Source organism: Protopterus annectens, chromosome 14.part0 (genome assembly GCF_019279795.1).
Source record: "Protopterus annectens isolate FY-2018-M chromosome 14.part0, PAN1.0, whole genome shotgun sequence".
Classification (NCBI taxonomy): domain Eukaryota; kingdom Metazoa; phylum Chordata; order Ceratodontiformes; family Protopteridae; genus Protopterus; species Protopterus annectens.
Genome location: NC_056748.1, coordinates 1088186276 through 1088201444, shown reverse-complemented (window position 1 = coordinate 1088201444; position 15169 = coordinate 1088186276). Strand labels below are relative to the sequence as shown.

Below are 15169 nucleotides of genomic sequence, written 5' to 3'. Positions count from 1 at the left end.
GTCGTATCTCCTGATGTATGTTACGTCAGTCGTATCTCCTGATGTATGTTACGTCAGTCGTATCTCCTGATGTATGTTACGTCAGTCGTGTCTCCTGATGTATGTTAGGTCAGTCGTGTCTCCTGATGTATGTTAGGTCAGTCGTGTCTCCTGATGTATGTTAGGTCAGTCGTGTCTCCTGATGTATGTTAGGTCAGTCGTGTCTCCTGATGTATGTTAGGTCAGTCGTGTCTCCTGATGTATGTTAGGTCAGTCGTGTCTCCTGATGTATGTTAGGTCAGTCGTGTCTCCTGATGTATGTTACATTTTCTTGCTTTGCTATGTTTGTGTCACTGTATTACAACTAAATTATATACATTTTAATTTATAGATTTTATGCTTCTTGTTTTGTAGCTTTTTAGTGACCCTGATCTTGACTAGAAGGGTCCCCAGACCAGGTCACTCACTTGGTTAACAAATGAAAAATAAATAAGAATTGTGCAGGCTTGTAGCTTTTGTAGTAAATGCATTCTATATTAAAAGGGAGGGAATCTATTTTATAAACCTAGTGCAATGTTTAAAGAAAAAGCTAATGTATTCTGCTACTCAGTCTAGTTTATATAGGTCAGATAGAAGGGCTAAAGCTAGTGCTAAGCAACACAAGATGCTTGGTATTCAGAATACAGTAAATGACAAAAAAAAAAGTATTGCATGCATTTCATTTTAAATGTCATAATGAAGGAACATGCCAGTCTGTGATGTTCTTCGTGTTTCACTGTTGCAGTCATTACATTTGGGTAATCTGCTTGCAGGTTGCCCTCAGTCGGCCTGATTAACAAAGTCTTGGGTCCTGCGTCGGTTGCTGTCCCTTCTTCCATGACGTCAGGCTGTCAGGGGTATAAAACATGCAGCCAATGCCATTACATCAGTCTTTCTTGCCGCACGGTGTCTGAAACAGAAGCAGTTAGCAAGTGCTGGTCGGCCAACTCCTGAAATTTTCGTTTGAGTTTCAGAACAGAAGTCTTCAACTAAAAAGCTAAGTACCCCGTTGGGGAAACTTTTTCTTGCTCCATACCGAAGTCAATAAAAGTTAATAATTGCATTACTTGTGGGAAGCAAATACCTCAAGGATTTTCATTTGTACTGTATCCATTGCCTAGGCCCTGACCACAACGTGCCTTGCTGTCGGATGTTAAGTTGTCCATCTCGCCTTCATTCTTGCTGGATGGGTTCGGAGCCGACCTCGGCTCCGACTCTGCCACTCTAAAAGCTCGAGAGTTGGTTCCACCGGCTCGAGGCTCCCCTTATATCCCACAATGCTAGGCGGAATTACCTCAGATCTCGTTTGCCGCTACAGCTATCGAGACGTGTTGCTTCACCGGCTTCAGGTTAGTGTAGGAAATAGTTTTAAAAAAGTTCATAAAACCCTTTAAAATTAGTTTTCTATCAGTTTCCCCTTATTTTAAAGGTTTTATCCCTTCCTCCTTGTTCATCATCCCTTTTTTATCAGAAGAACTTATAGTTCTTCCCTTAGGCCTTCGGGCCCTCCCATTCTCTTGGAGTGTGTGTGTTTTTCTGTAGGGACTCTTATTAAACTAGAGTAATTTTATTTAATTTAACTTATTATTTTGTGTATAGTGTAACCGGTGTGTTTGTGTTGTGTTTGGTTGCACTTGTTCCTTGTAATGTCCAAGGATTCGAAGGTCTCAGGCTTCAAGAAGTGTGACTCGTGCTGTCAGAAAATGTCTGAAAGACGGTCACACTTCTTGTGTGTACTGCCTGGGACCTTTACACCTGCAGGACTCTTGTGCTGTATGCCATGGCTTCAGCCCTAGAGTCCTGCAGGAAAGAAAAAACAAACTCATTTTAAGAGGTTTGCTTAAGCCTGAGGGTTCCCTTACTGCTACTTTGGGCAAACCCTCTAAGGCTTCTAGGTCCTCGACTCCAGCTTCTGAGTCGAGGCCTAAGGCTTCGAAACCTACTGCTACATCGGCTCCGGCTGGAGCCGATGAGCATCAGACTGCAGTTTCTGTGGTTTCCTCGGCTCCGGCTGGAGCCGAGGCATTGGAAATTCCTGTGTCTGCTCCGATCAGACCATCGGAGCCGACATCTAGAAAGAGGTCTAGGTCACCGTCCCTTGGCTCCGTTCATTCGGCTCCAGCGTCTCCCTTGCTGTCTGAACGGAGCCATAGATCTCACTCCTCTAGGTCATCGAGGCTTTCGGATCATGACCTTCAGAGGGTAGTGAGTCGACTTAAGTCCGAGGCACTGGCCCAAATGCTTCAGAGCCCGACTCATCAGTCGATGCTTGACCCTATCCCTCAAAATGTTCCTCCTCCGACTCCTTTGAGCTCGGAGCCGGGGCGTTTCGGAACCGAGACTGTGGTAGCGTCGGAGCCGATACAATTGTCTTCGGTTCCGTCGTCGGCTCCGATTTCTTCCTTTGAAGAATCTCGGCACTGGACTTCCCTCGTCGGCTCTGAGGGGGTGAGTGGCATCGGACCCTTGTCCGACCCCGCTCTCCCTCTCGGTGCCTCGGCACTGGTGAGTTCGGCTCCGACATCGGCCTCGGAGCCATCACTGCCGAGGGGGGTTCTCAGCTTTTCGGAGCGGGGACCTCTGGCTTTGCTTGACAGGGGTGCGTTCGAGGTCATGCGGAGTGTGTTGGAACCTGGTTCAACTCCACAGTCGGCTCCGTCCGCCCCTCCCTCTTCGGTGCCTCAGGTTATGTCTACTCACTCCCTCATCCCAGACCGCAGAGAGCCACCTCCTCAAGAATCCCCTGTGGGGATCTCATCCTCTTCCGAGGCCTCTCCTGAATTGGCAGGGGAGCCCCCTAGGAAGAGAAAGTGTAAGAGGAAGCACATAGACTCACCTGAGTCTGTCACCTCTGACACAGATATAGAGGATTCCGAAGGTTCCCCCCGTTCCCCTTCTGAAGATGTCTCCTTTGCAGACATTCTAGAAATCCTGAAACAGAGGGGAAATTGGCCAGCCCTTAACCCTTTGGAGGATGAATCTGTGTATCTTGGGGCGTTTGGCTCTCGCCCATCCACCTCCTGGGTGCCCCCCCCTTTGACCCCCTCATGCAGGTGGTAGCAAAAAAGGCTTGGACGGCTCCTGACTCAGTGGACCCCACCCCCAGGAGACCTTCAAAGTTTATCACAGCACCAGCAGATAAGCAATTTCTGACCAAGGGAGTTTCTGTGGATGCTATGGTGGTAGCTGCTGCCACTAAGAAGGAACTAGCTGATCCTTCGGTGCCTGTCCATCCTCCTAACAAGGAATCTAGGTCTGTGGACAGGTACGGGAAGCGGATGTTTTCGTCGGCGACCTTTGCTATGCGTTCGCTGAACTACCTATGCCATTTCACTCGTCTTCAAAGAGATTTGATCAAGGAAGCGAGTGACATGTTGAAGGATCCTACAGCTGCGGGTTTTCAGGACAAGATGAACGCTCAGCTGGCTACCCTAAATTCTATAGCTAACTCCTCCATGCGCCTCCTTTCATATGCGGCTGATGGAGCGAGCAGAGCCGCAGGGACAGGTGTTGCCTTACGCCGGCATGCCTGGATGCGGCTATGCAATTTTGCGGACCCCTTTAAAACATCTTTCACTAATTCCCCGTTTGATGGATCATCTCTCTTTGGTCCTCAAGTGAAAGAAACCTTGACGAGGTGCGAGACGGATGGCAAAACTCTTTCTGCCGTCTGAGTCCGATTTTCTACTCCTCCTAGGCCTTACCCCAAAGGCCAGAAAAGTGGAAAAATGTGGTTCCACAAACAATCTCAAGGGACTTTGCCTGACACACAGAGTTGGTTCCCCTCCGGAGGCAGAGGGGGGAACAATAATGGTAGACGTCGCCCTAGAGGCAGGGGGGGTCCGCAGAACCAGGGCAATCGAGAAACTTTTTCCGATAAGCCCTTCCAGCATCCCTGAGGTGTTGCCCGACTGTCCACCTTCGGAGGCAGTCGGGGGAAGATTGTCACTGTACCCAGAAGCCTGGCGATCCCTAACTCAAGACAAGTGGGTACAGTCCATCATTTCCGAAGGCTATTCCTTTCCGTTCTTTCGTATTCCAAATCAATCAAAAAAATCCCTTCCAGATGTTCCACCCGCTCAAAGGGATCAAGCAGCGTTGGAAATTTCAAAGTTGCTTGCAGAAAGAGCCATTCAGCCAGTGCCAGCAGACCAGCAAGGATCCGGAATCTACTCCAAATTCTTTTTGGTTCCAAAGAAAACAGGGGACTGGAGACCCATTTTGGATCTCAGTATTTTGAACAAGTCGGTCAAGAAAACAAGATTTCGGATGGTCACGCTACAATCCATCCTACCCCTTTTGGGAAAGGAAAACTGGATGTGCTCTATAGACCTCCAGGATGCGTACTATCATATAAAATGAACAGACGCTCCAGGAGATTTCTCCGCTTCCGGCTGGGAACCAGTCACTTTCAATTCAGAGCCCTGCCCTTTGGTCTCACCACTGCCCCCCAGGTGTTTACCAAATGCATGGCAGTGGTAGCTTCTCACCTGAGACGTCAAGGATTCCAGGTGTTTCCATATTTGGACGACTGGCTCCTCACAGCTCCTACCAAGCATCTTCTTCTAATGGCCAGAGACTACACCTTTCGCATTTGTCAGAAGTTAGGCATCTCAATAAATTGCGAAAAGTCTGTTTTGTCGCCTTGTCATGCTATTACCTTCATAGGCGCAAATCTAGACACAGTCAACATGTCTGCGAGACTAACAGACCAAAGAATAGCAGACATACGCAAACTGGTCTCCCTTCTCTTCCACAGCAAGAGAGTCAAAGCCAGATTAGTTCTGAAAGTACTGGGGATTATGGCGGCTGCTATCCCTCTACTTCTATTAGCCAGATTCCACATGAGAATCCTTCAATGGATGCTCTTCACACAATGGTCGTACCAGCAACTTCCGATGTCCCACACCATTATGATTACGCAAGCATGCAAGAATCATCTTCTTTGGTGGATTTCTTCCCCTCAGCTCTCCCTGGGAAGACCCTTTGTTCCCTCCCCTCCAGTTGCTACTCTGACAACGGACGCCTCCCTGATCGGGTGGGGGGGGGCATTATCAGGGCAGAACAGTCCAGGGCATATGGCAACCAGACGAATGCCACTTGCATATAAATGTTCTAGAGATGAGAGCAGTGCTTTTAGCGTTGCAAGCCCTTCAAGACTCTCTTCCCTTGGGAACGATAGCAATCCAGATGGACAATATGTCTGTAGTGTGGTATATCAACAAACAAGGCGGAACCAGGTCCTATCCCCTATGTCGAGAAGCACTCAGACTGTGGCAATGGGCGATTTCTTCTCAGCGGTTTCTGATAGCAACGCACATCCCCGGGAAGTCCAATCTAATCGTGGACAGGTTGAGCAGAGCTATACTCATGCCTCACGAGTGGTCTCTGAAAGATTCTATTCTGGAGAAAATTTTTCTCAAGTGGGGTCAGCCTTGCTGCGACCTTTTTGCTACTCCCCAAAACAGCAAGTGCAGAGATTATTTCACCCTATTCCCGTTACCAGGCCAGCCCAGCAGAGACGCTCTAGTCCAAGTTTGGCCCCGGGGACTTCTGTATGCATTTCCTCCCTTCCCACTAATCTCTCAAGTGATACAGAAAGCTATCGCTCAGAAGGCCTCATTGATCCTCATTGCTCCTTACTGGCCTCGACAGGTTTGGTTCCCCTTTCTACATCAATTTCTGTTGGAGCAACCTTGGCATCTGGACCTAGTTCCAGATCTTTTGATCCATCAATCGGGTCAGTTACATCGCTCCCTCCCCTCTCTGAACCTCACTGCTTGGTTCCTCCAATTCCAACCTTAGCCAGGCTTCCTCAAATATCTCACTCTGTTCGAGATATTTTGATAGCTTCCCATAAATCTTCCACTCGGAAGATTTATCTTAGTAAGTGGAAACGTTTTGCCTATTGGGCTCAAGGAAGGGACATAGATCCTTTCACTGCTTCCATCCAAATAGTCCTTGATTTTCTAGCTGAACTCTTCCATGCAGGTTCATCTCCTTCTACTCTTAAAGTTCAGTTGGCAGCTATTTCTGACTTTCATGTGGGCATCTCAGATTCTGCCATCATGTCTCACAAGCTTTGCAAAGCTTTTTTGAAGGGAGTTTTTCTTCTCAGACCTCCTATAAGAAATCCTCCTCCTTCTTGGGACCTTAATTTAGTTCTCACATCTTTGATTCTTCCCCTTCGAACCTGCAGCTTCCCGTTCATTGAAATTGCTATCCTGGAAGACTCTCTTTCTGGTAGCCATTACTTCAGCTAGAAGGGTCTCAGAACTTCATGCACTCAGCAGTCGACCACCGTATCTATTGTTTCATAAAGACAGGGTGTCCTTACGAACCAATCCATCCTTTTTACCTAAAGTAGCCTCTGCGTCTAACCTAAATCAAAGCATTGACCTCCCTGTGTTTTTTCCTAACTTTTCTAACAGGTCTGAACAAAAATTGCATTGGCTAGATGTTCATCGTCAGTTAAGGTATTTGGATAGAACCAAACAGATCAGAAAAACTGACCAGTTGTTTGTCTCTTATGCAGAAGGCAGAAAGGGACTTTCAGTTTCGAAGGTATCACTCTCCAGATGGCTAACATCTCTGATTTCCTTTGCTTATGAAATTAGACACCAAAAGCTGCCTAACAAACCTAAGGCCCACTCCACCAGAGCTTTGGCTACTTCTATAGCCTTCCAAGACAGGCTGCCTATTGACACCATTTGTGCAGCGGCTACTTGGGCTACTCCTCACACTTTCATTTCTCATTATAAGTTGGATTTAGCTTCTAGACATAGAGCTAACTTTGGTTCCACTGTTCTCAAGAGTCTGTTCCGATAGGCCACCCGGGACAAGGTGCTAGGGACGCGGTCCCATCCAGCAAGAATGAAGGCGAGATGGACAACTTAACATATAGAAGTTATGTTCTTACCATAACGTTCCATGTTAGTTGTCTTCTTCTCGCCTCCCACCCTCCTTCCCCCTAGCCTGGACAGACCTAGAGGAGTTTGATTGTGACCTCTCTTTCTACCACCTCTATTGTATATAGGTATATGCCATTCTGTGCATATATTCCTTCATCAGGTTTTCAGGTCACCTTCTTCCTTTTATAGAGGTGGGTTTTTCCCTTTTCCAGTGGTTCTGGAGTTATTTTTGGCTGGGCATAGCTTACAAACGAGATCTGAGGTAATACCGCCTAGCATTGTGGGATATAAGGGGAGCCTCGAGCCGGTGGAACCAACTCTCGAGCTTTTAGAGTGGCCGAGTCGGAGCCGAGGTCGGCTCCGAACCCATCCAGCAAGAAAGAAGGCGAGAAGAAGACAACTAACATGGAACGTTATGGTAAGAACATAACTTCTATTTTTGTGCTAAATTTAATCATTGCGCTGGCTGAAGATTTAATTACTCTGATCAGGGGCAGCCAACCCCCCCACTAAGAGGCCTAGGCAAGACATTGATCCTGAATCTTCTGAATAGGATTCTATTTCTTCTGACTCTTTTAATGAACAGGGTTTGTCTATACCTACTTATGAGGACTCTGATGCAGAAGATTCCATTCCTCTGAAGTACAGGCTAACACAGAAGGTCTTTGGCTAATGAAGTTCGCAGATGACTGCAAACTAGGAGCCATAATCGAAACTCCTAACTATGTGGACATCCTACAAAAGGGCCTCACTGAGACAGATGCCTGGTGTCAAAGCCATGGCCTCAAGCTCAATGCCAAAAAGTGCATGGTCATCCCCTTTGGTAAAAACTCTGTACCCATGAGCTACAACATAGGTGGTAGTGTACTTAACACCAAAAGTGTGATGAGACCTTGGGACACAGGTGGACAGTAGTCTCTCCTTTGATAATCACATTGCCACAGTAGTCAGGAAATCCTTCTATGTGACACACCTCATCACAAAAGGTTTCTTATCCAGAAAAAGAGGTCATTGTTCCCCTCTACTCATCACTCATTAGACCCATTATAGAGTACAACGCCCCTTTTGGTATGTACCTCACAAGACATCTACAACAACTGGAAAGGCCGCAGAAATACCTAACAAAGAGGATTACCAGCCTCAAACAGATGCCCTAGGCAGACCGTCTCAAACTCCAGCTTTACTCCATCTCATATCGCCTACTCAGAGGTGATCACTGCCTAACATACAAAGCTATGTCAAACCCAGAGCTGTTGGACATGCTCCACTTAAAGAAATCCCAATCCCTCCGAGTTGCACGCTCTAGGGACCTAAACCTTGTCGCCACAATAAACAGAACATGCCGGAGGGATATATTCCTGTCCCAGAGACTTCCCATACTCTGGAAAAAGCTACCTATCTATATCAAACAAAGCTCCTCATTAGCACTCTTCAAGAAAAATCTTGATGATTGGATGGGAAATAGGAAATTCACCCCGGGGATCCACCTCTGTGGCTCTGCTCGACAGTGGCACAGGAAAATAATTTTCTTGGGTGGCAAAAGCCAGGGTACCTTTTTGGCTGGGCTTGTATAGGCCCCAGGGCCGATAGCCTAGTACCTACCTATGAACCACCTGCTTCTCCCCTGAGGATTTTTCTTTTGGGGAAACTTTACATACCTTACGGGAACATTTCCACTGGGAAAGTCAGGATTTCTCTGAATATAAAAAAAGACTTGGGGATTTTCTTCTTCTTCCTCAGCATAGGCCTTTGGCTATACCTCCTATCCTAGACATTGTTGATGTTTTTTCAGAATCTAGTATGGCTCCTGATTCTCTGCCTCCGGCTCCTTGTAAGCCAGACAGATACTACAGAGTTCCTGACTCCCACAAATTCCTTTTCAAAAATCCTGTTGCAGATCCTGAAACCATTTCTCGGGGTCCCAAGGGCATTAAGGCCTCTACTGCTAAAAACCCTACCCCTTCTGATAGAGATTCCAGGGTGCTGGATAGATAGGGTAAGAAGGTTTACATTTCTGCAACCTTGGCAATCAGGGCTTTAAACTGCCAATTTCATATGCTTAAATGCCAGCAGCATATCATGGGACTGCTTAAACAGAAAATTATGTTAATTTCTGACTGTGTGGAAAATAAAGATTTACAGGATGTATTGCATTCAGCTGAACAAGTTGGAAAACATACTTTGCAATGTGGTTTTGATTCTTTGGAGGCCTCTTGCAGGGCAGTTGTAACTGGCTCTGTGCCAAGAAGGCATGCTTGGCTCAAAGAGCAAACTCTGCCTGATCATGTTAATGCAAAATTGTTGGATGCTCCTTCACAACAGAACCATCTCTTTGGTAATAAGGCTGAAGAAGTTTTAAAAAAGATGGAATATAAAGCTAAAATCTATGCAGACTGAGAGAGTTTTTACAAGTGCAACCTCCAAGATTTAGTAGGCACTAGTCTACTAAGAACTGGTCCTTTCCAGTTCCTTCGAGAGTCACTCAAGTCAAACCCAGACATTCCAAAGGCTCCAGATTTCAGTCACAAGGGACTTTTAGAACAAAACAATGGGGTGCCTCCTCCTCCTCCAAATCTGGAAACAAGGCACCTCCGTATGGTAAACAATCTCAATGACTTCCCTCTACACCTTTCAGCCGTCCCTTTGGGGGGAAAACTGGCACTTCATGTAAGAAACTGGCAACTTATAACCCAGGACAAATGGGTTTTAAATATAGTATCCCAGGGATACAGATTTCATTTTCACACGTTGCCAATCCCAAACGGATGGCCAGACCTGCCCCCAAATCAGTGGGCAGAGGCCCAGAAACAAGTAATGTCTCTCATGAACATGGGAGCTATTCAACCAGTCCCAGAAGAGGAAAAGGGAAAAGGTTTCTATTCAAGACTTTTCCTGGTACCCAGAAAAGACAAATCATGGCGTCCAATTTTGGACTTATCTACTCTAAACACATTTCTGGACATTCCAAAATTCAAGATGCTGACTACAACAGTTACTTCCTATGCTAGGCAAAGATGCCTGGTTGGTAACTCGAGGCTTACCTGCATATCCCAATCAGGGAATCTTGCAGAAGATACCTCCCGCTTCAAAGCAGGCTATTTGCATTACCAGATGTTCTTCGTGTTTCACTGTTGCAGTCATTGCAATTGGGTTATCCTGCTGGCAGGTTACCCTCAGTCGGCCTGAATTCCAAAGTCTAGGTCCGGCTTCGGTTTCTGTCGCCTCTACCCTGACGTCAGTGCGTCAGGGGTATAAAAGATGCAGCAGATGCCATTTTCTTCAGTCTTTCTTGCCGTGCGGTGCCCGAAGTAAAAGCAGTTCGCAAGTGCCGGTCGGCCGACTCCTGAGTTTTTCACATTCGAAATTCAGATCCGAAGTCTTCATTAAAGCTAAGTACCCCATTGGGGAAACTTTTTTCTTGCTCCAGACCGATGTCAGAAAAAGTTAACAATTGTATTTCTTGTGGGAAGCAAATACCTCATAAGGATTTTCATTCTTACTGTATTCCTTGCCTAGTTGTCGTTTTTTTGCTAGATTTAACCAACGCACTATAAAGCGTCGGTACGATTTTGCATTCCATTACTTTGGCAGAAGATTTAATTTCATAATGCCATCGGAGCAACCGACTACCGGAGTTTATAAAAAGCGCAAGGAAAAAGAAAAGGACAGGCATCCGAGATCCAAAACCGACTAGGCTTCTGCTAGGCCTGTTGCCGGTTCTCAGTGAGGCGCTTTCGCAGCCCCTGACACCCGCTACCTCAGAGCCACAGGCCGCTTCTGACTCCCACGTGGAGCTGACGAGGCCGCTGGAAACTCAAGGTATTGAACACTCGGAAACTATTCCCTCAAATTAGTCCGGAGCCGCTGAGCAGGCATTGGCTTCTGAGGGTGTTTTCAGACCTACACAGTTATATGTGAAACCTACTTCAGCTTCAAAGGCAAAGACTAAAGCCGCTCTAAAGACAAAGAAACAAGTACAGCATTCTTCTAAACACAGGCCTCCATGCCTAAGAAACAGATGCTTAAAATGGCCAAAGACCTTATTACTTTAATCAGGGGTTCCCACCCCCCTTCTGATAAGAGGCCTAGGTAAGAGGTAGAATACGAATCTTCAGACCAGGTTTCCATTTCCTCTGAATCCTCATCTGAACAGGAATAATCTCTTCCTCCCTATGAGGACTCTGATGCTGAAGAATCTATCCCTTCAGCCTCCCCTCCTGAGGATTATTCTTTTGGGGAGACCCTCCATACCATGAGGGAGCATTTCCACTGGGAGAGCCAGGATTACTCAGAATCCAAGAAAAGGCTCCAAGATTTCCTATTACTGCCTCAACACAGGCCCCTTGCTCTTCCACCTGTTTTAGACATTGTAGATGTATTTTCAGAGTCCAGTCTTATCTCCAGACTCTTTACAACCAGCTCCTGTTAAGCCAGACAGATACTACAGGGTTCCTGATTCACATAAATTTCTTTATAAAAACCCTGCTGCTGACCCAGAAACCATCTCTCAGGGTCCCAAAGGGGTCAAGGCTTCTACTGCAAAAAACCCTATCCCCTCTGATAGGGATTCTAGGGCCCTAGACAGATGGGGTAAAAAAATTTATACTTCTGCAACCTTGGCTGTAAGCGCCTTTAAATTGTCAATTCCATATGCTTAAATATCAGCAATATCTTATGTCACTGCTTAAACAGAAAATGTCAACAAGTTCAGAATGTGCAGACAACAAGGAAATGCAGGATTTATTGCATGCAGCTGAACAAGTTGGAAAGTATACTTTGCAATGTGGTTTTAATTTTCTAGAGGCCTCCTGCAGGGCCGCTGTTACAGGTTCTGTCATTAGGAGGCATGCTCGGTTAAAAGAACAGAATTTGCCTGATCATGTTAAAGCAAAACTATTAGATGCTCCATTACAGCATGATACTTTGGTGTTAAAGCAGAAGAGGTGTTGAAGAAAATGGAAGACAAAGCTAAATCTATGCAAACAGTCAAAGATTTCTTACAGGTACAGCCTCTCAGATTTAGCAAGAATTGGCCTACAAAGAATTGGTCCTTTCCAGTCTCCGATGGACCACAAAGAGGCAGATACAGACACCCCAGAGGCAGATCACAGCCCCAGGGCTCATAGGCCTAAACAATGGGGTGCTTCTACCTCCAAGAGCGGAGAGGAAAAGTCACAGCCATACAGGAAACAGTCTCAATGACTTTCCACTTCCAGCACCAAGCACTTACCTTTTGGCAGCCCCTTTGCGGGGAAAACTAGCACTTTTTTCACAAAATTGGCACATGATCACCCAGGACAAATGGGTTCTAAATATAGTATCACAAGGCTACAGGTTCCACTTTCGCACCCTGCCAAGGCGAAACAGACCTGCCACATAATCAATGGGCAGAGGCACAAAAACAAGTTTCTTCCCTCATGGACATGAAGGCCATTCAGCAAGTACCAGAGCAAGAGCAGGGTCAAGGATTCTATTCAAGACTGTTCTTGGTATCCAGAAAGGACAAATCCTGGAGACCAATACTGGACCTATCTACTCTAAACACATATCTGGATATTCCAAAATTCAAAATGTTGACTCTACAGCAGCTTCTGCCCATGTTGGGCAAGAAGGCTTGGCTTGTGACTTTAGATCTAAAAGAGGCATACCTGCATGTCTCAATCAGACAAACATGCAGAAGATACCTCATATTCAAAGTTGGCTCAATGCACTACCAAGCACCCAGGGTCTTCAAAAAAAGTGCCTGGCACCAGTAATTGCATACTGCAGACAGAGGAATACAAATATAAGCTTATTTGGACGACTGCCTCATTAAAGCAGAGAACAAGGACATTCTACTACATCTGGCATTTGTAAAGAGATTACTATCATGCCTAGGGTACCCAGTCACCGAACAGAAATCAAAACTAGTACCCTCTCAAGAGATAATATTCCTGGGTGCAAGCTTAAATACTACTGCCCAGATGGCTTATCTCACGCCAGACAAAGACAACTGACTATCTATTTCAAACTCTTGGCAATAAAGGCCCAGTTTTCTGCAAGAAAAATTCTGCAGGCTTTGGCTTCATGGCATCCTGCATTCTACTAATTCCATATGCAAGACTGCATATGAGGAAACTTCAATGGTACCTAAAGTGTTTGGACTAAACATTGCCACAGCCTGGAAACAATAGATTATAAAATGCCGCCGGATGCTCCGGCCGCTTCATCAAAAAAAGCGCAGGACAAAACAGCAAAGCTAGCTGGTTTCTTTAGAGGGCTCGGTGGAGCCAGAGGTTCAAGGCTTCTCAGGTAGCTGTTCTTCCCTCCCTCTCCTCCCTCCTAAGGTGGTTAGGCCCTCCTGCTGTTTGTTTCCCTTCTCCCAGGGGGCAGGCCAGGTTTGTTTCAGGTGTTACCCTAGTTCTTCAGGGGTCTGTACCTAAAGCCATATGCTTAAGATGGCAGAGATCATTGCTGCAGCATTTTCAGCTCACTATGATTGGTTGTGAATTGCCACCATTTTCTGTTTCTTTCAATCTCTAAATTTCTTAAGAATATAAGACCCCCTAATGAGAGCTCTGTAGCCCTTGGGACCTCTCTGGTGGTCGTGTTTTCTTCTGCAAGAAGGGTGTCTGAATTGCAGGCCCATATGGTGTGAGCCCATTTAAGCAGGACTAAGGATTTTAGGCAGTCTCAGCAGTTGTTTGTTTCATTTGCTTTGAGTTCTCAGGGCAAGCCTGTGATATTTTGGAGGCTGCTACTTGGAGTTCAGTGCATACTTTCTCTAAGCATTACCACCCTCTCTACTCTAAATCTAGGGCTGGTTTTGCCACTGCAATTTTACAGGGCATTTTGGACTGCAGCAATGTGAGATGAAGAACATAGTACAGTTTTGTACCTACCATAAATGTAGATGTTCTGAGATCCACATTTGCTGCAGTCCATCCCTCCCTCCTCCTCTGTGTGTGGGGTGGTTGTGTGTGGGTGGGATTGTACTGACTTTGTATATATTACATATATATTTATATTTGGTTGTTTGGTGTGTTGTTGTTTTTGGTTTTTGGTTTATCTTTTATTTTTTTAGGGTCTTCTGGGCAAGAAAAGACTGAAAGCTGAGGAATGGATGCATGCATTTGTACCCTGGCTGGCGTCCTCTGGCGTCCTTGCTGCGCCGGCACCGCGGGATTGATATTCGCCGGTACTCGGACTTTACTCTCATTCCCTGCCTGCAACAGGAGTTTCGATGGTGGGCGAAGGCCTGTCACCAAAACAAGGGACAGCCATTCACTCTACCCCCAGCCACACAGACATCAACAACGGATGCATCGGATTATGCCTGGGGAGCCCACATGGCAGGAAGATGTAGTCAAGGCACATGGTCCACAAATCAAATGCCTCTACATATCAATCAAAAAGAGGTGGTAGCTGTTCAAAATGCCCTGACAGCCTTCAAGGACCTACTTCATCCGGGATAACTGCTGATAAAAACAGACAGTACCACGGTCATGTGGTACATAAACAAGCAGGGAGGCAGTCATTCCTACCCCCTTTGCAGACTAGCTACGACTTTGTGGGACACAGCATTGACTTGCCAAGTACATCTGCAGGCACAATTCCTGCCAGGAAAGATAAATACTCTGGCAGACGAACTAAGCAGAAACCTCATGGATCCTCACGAGTGGAAATTGAATCCACAAGTCTTCAGCATGATAACAAGGACATGGGGATGCCCGTACTTAGATCTATTTGCCTCGCCTCACAATTGCCAACTAAAGAGATTCTGCACAAGGACTTATCACAGACAAGCATGGAAAGTGGATGCCCTATCTTTCAGCTGGAAACACTTAACAGTATATGCCTCTCCTCCTCTGCCTCTCCTTCCCATGGTACTCCTAAAGGTCAGACCTGGAGAAACCAAAAATGATACTGATTGCCTCAGACTGGCCATGCCAGTACTGGTATCCAATCCTAAGGCAGTTGTCTCAATGCCCAGCCTGGACCTTACCTCAAGTACCTCCTCTACTGTCCCAGCAGAACAATCAGATCCTGCACAGCCAACTCAAAACCTTAAATTTGGCAGCATGGCAGATAATGTAGTCATACAAAACACACCTCTCACTAAAGCGGTGATGGATGTCATTTTGGAGGCCAGGAGGCCTAGTACTAGAAAATCCTATGCTGGAAAATGGAGGAGATTCTGTGCTTGGAACCAGGCACAAGGAATTGACACAGCTGTACCAAACATTCCTCAGATTTTGCAA

The 15169-nt window shown here is 46.2% G+C and overlaps 1 protein-coding gene across 1 annotated transcript in view; it reads left to right on the top strand.

Moving 5' to 3' along the window:
* The window catches only part of SAMD8 (sterile alpha motif domain containing 8), a 367145-nt gene that overhangs the window by 311070 nt on the left and 40906 nt on the right, over positions 1–15169 (top strand). The gene's annotated exons all lie outside the window — the stretch shown is intronic.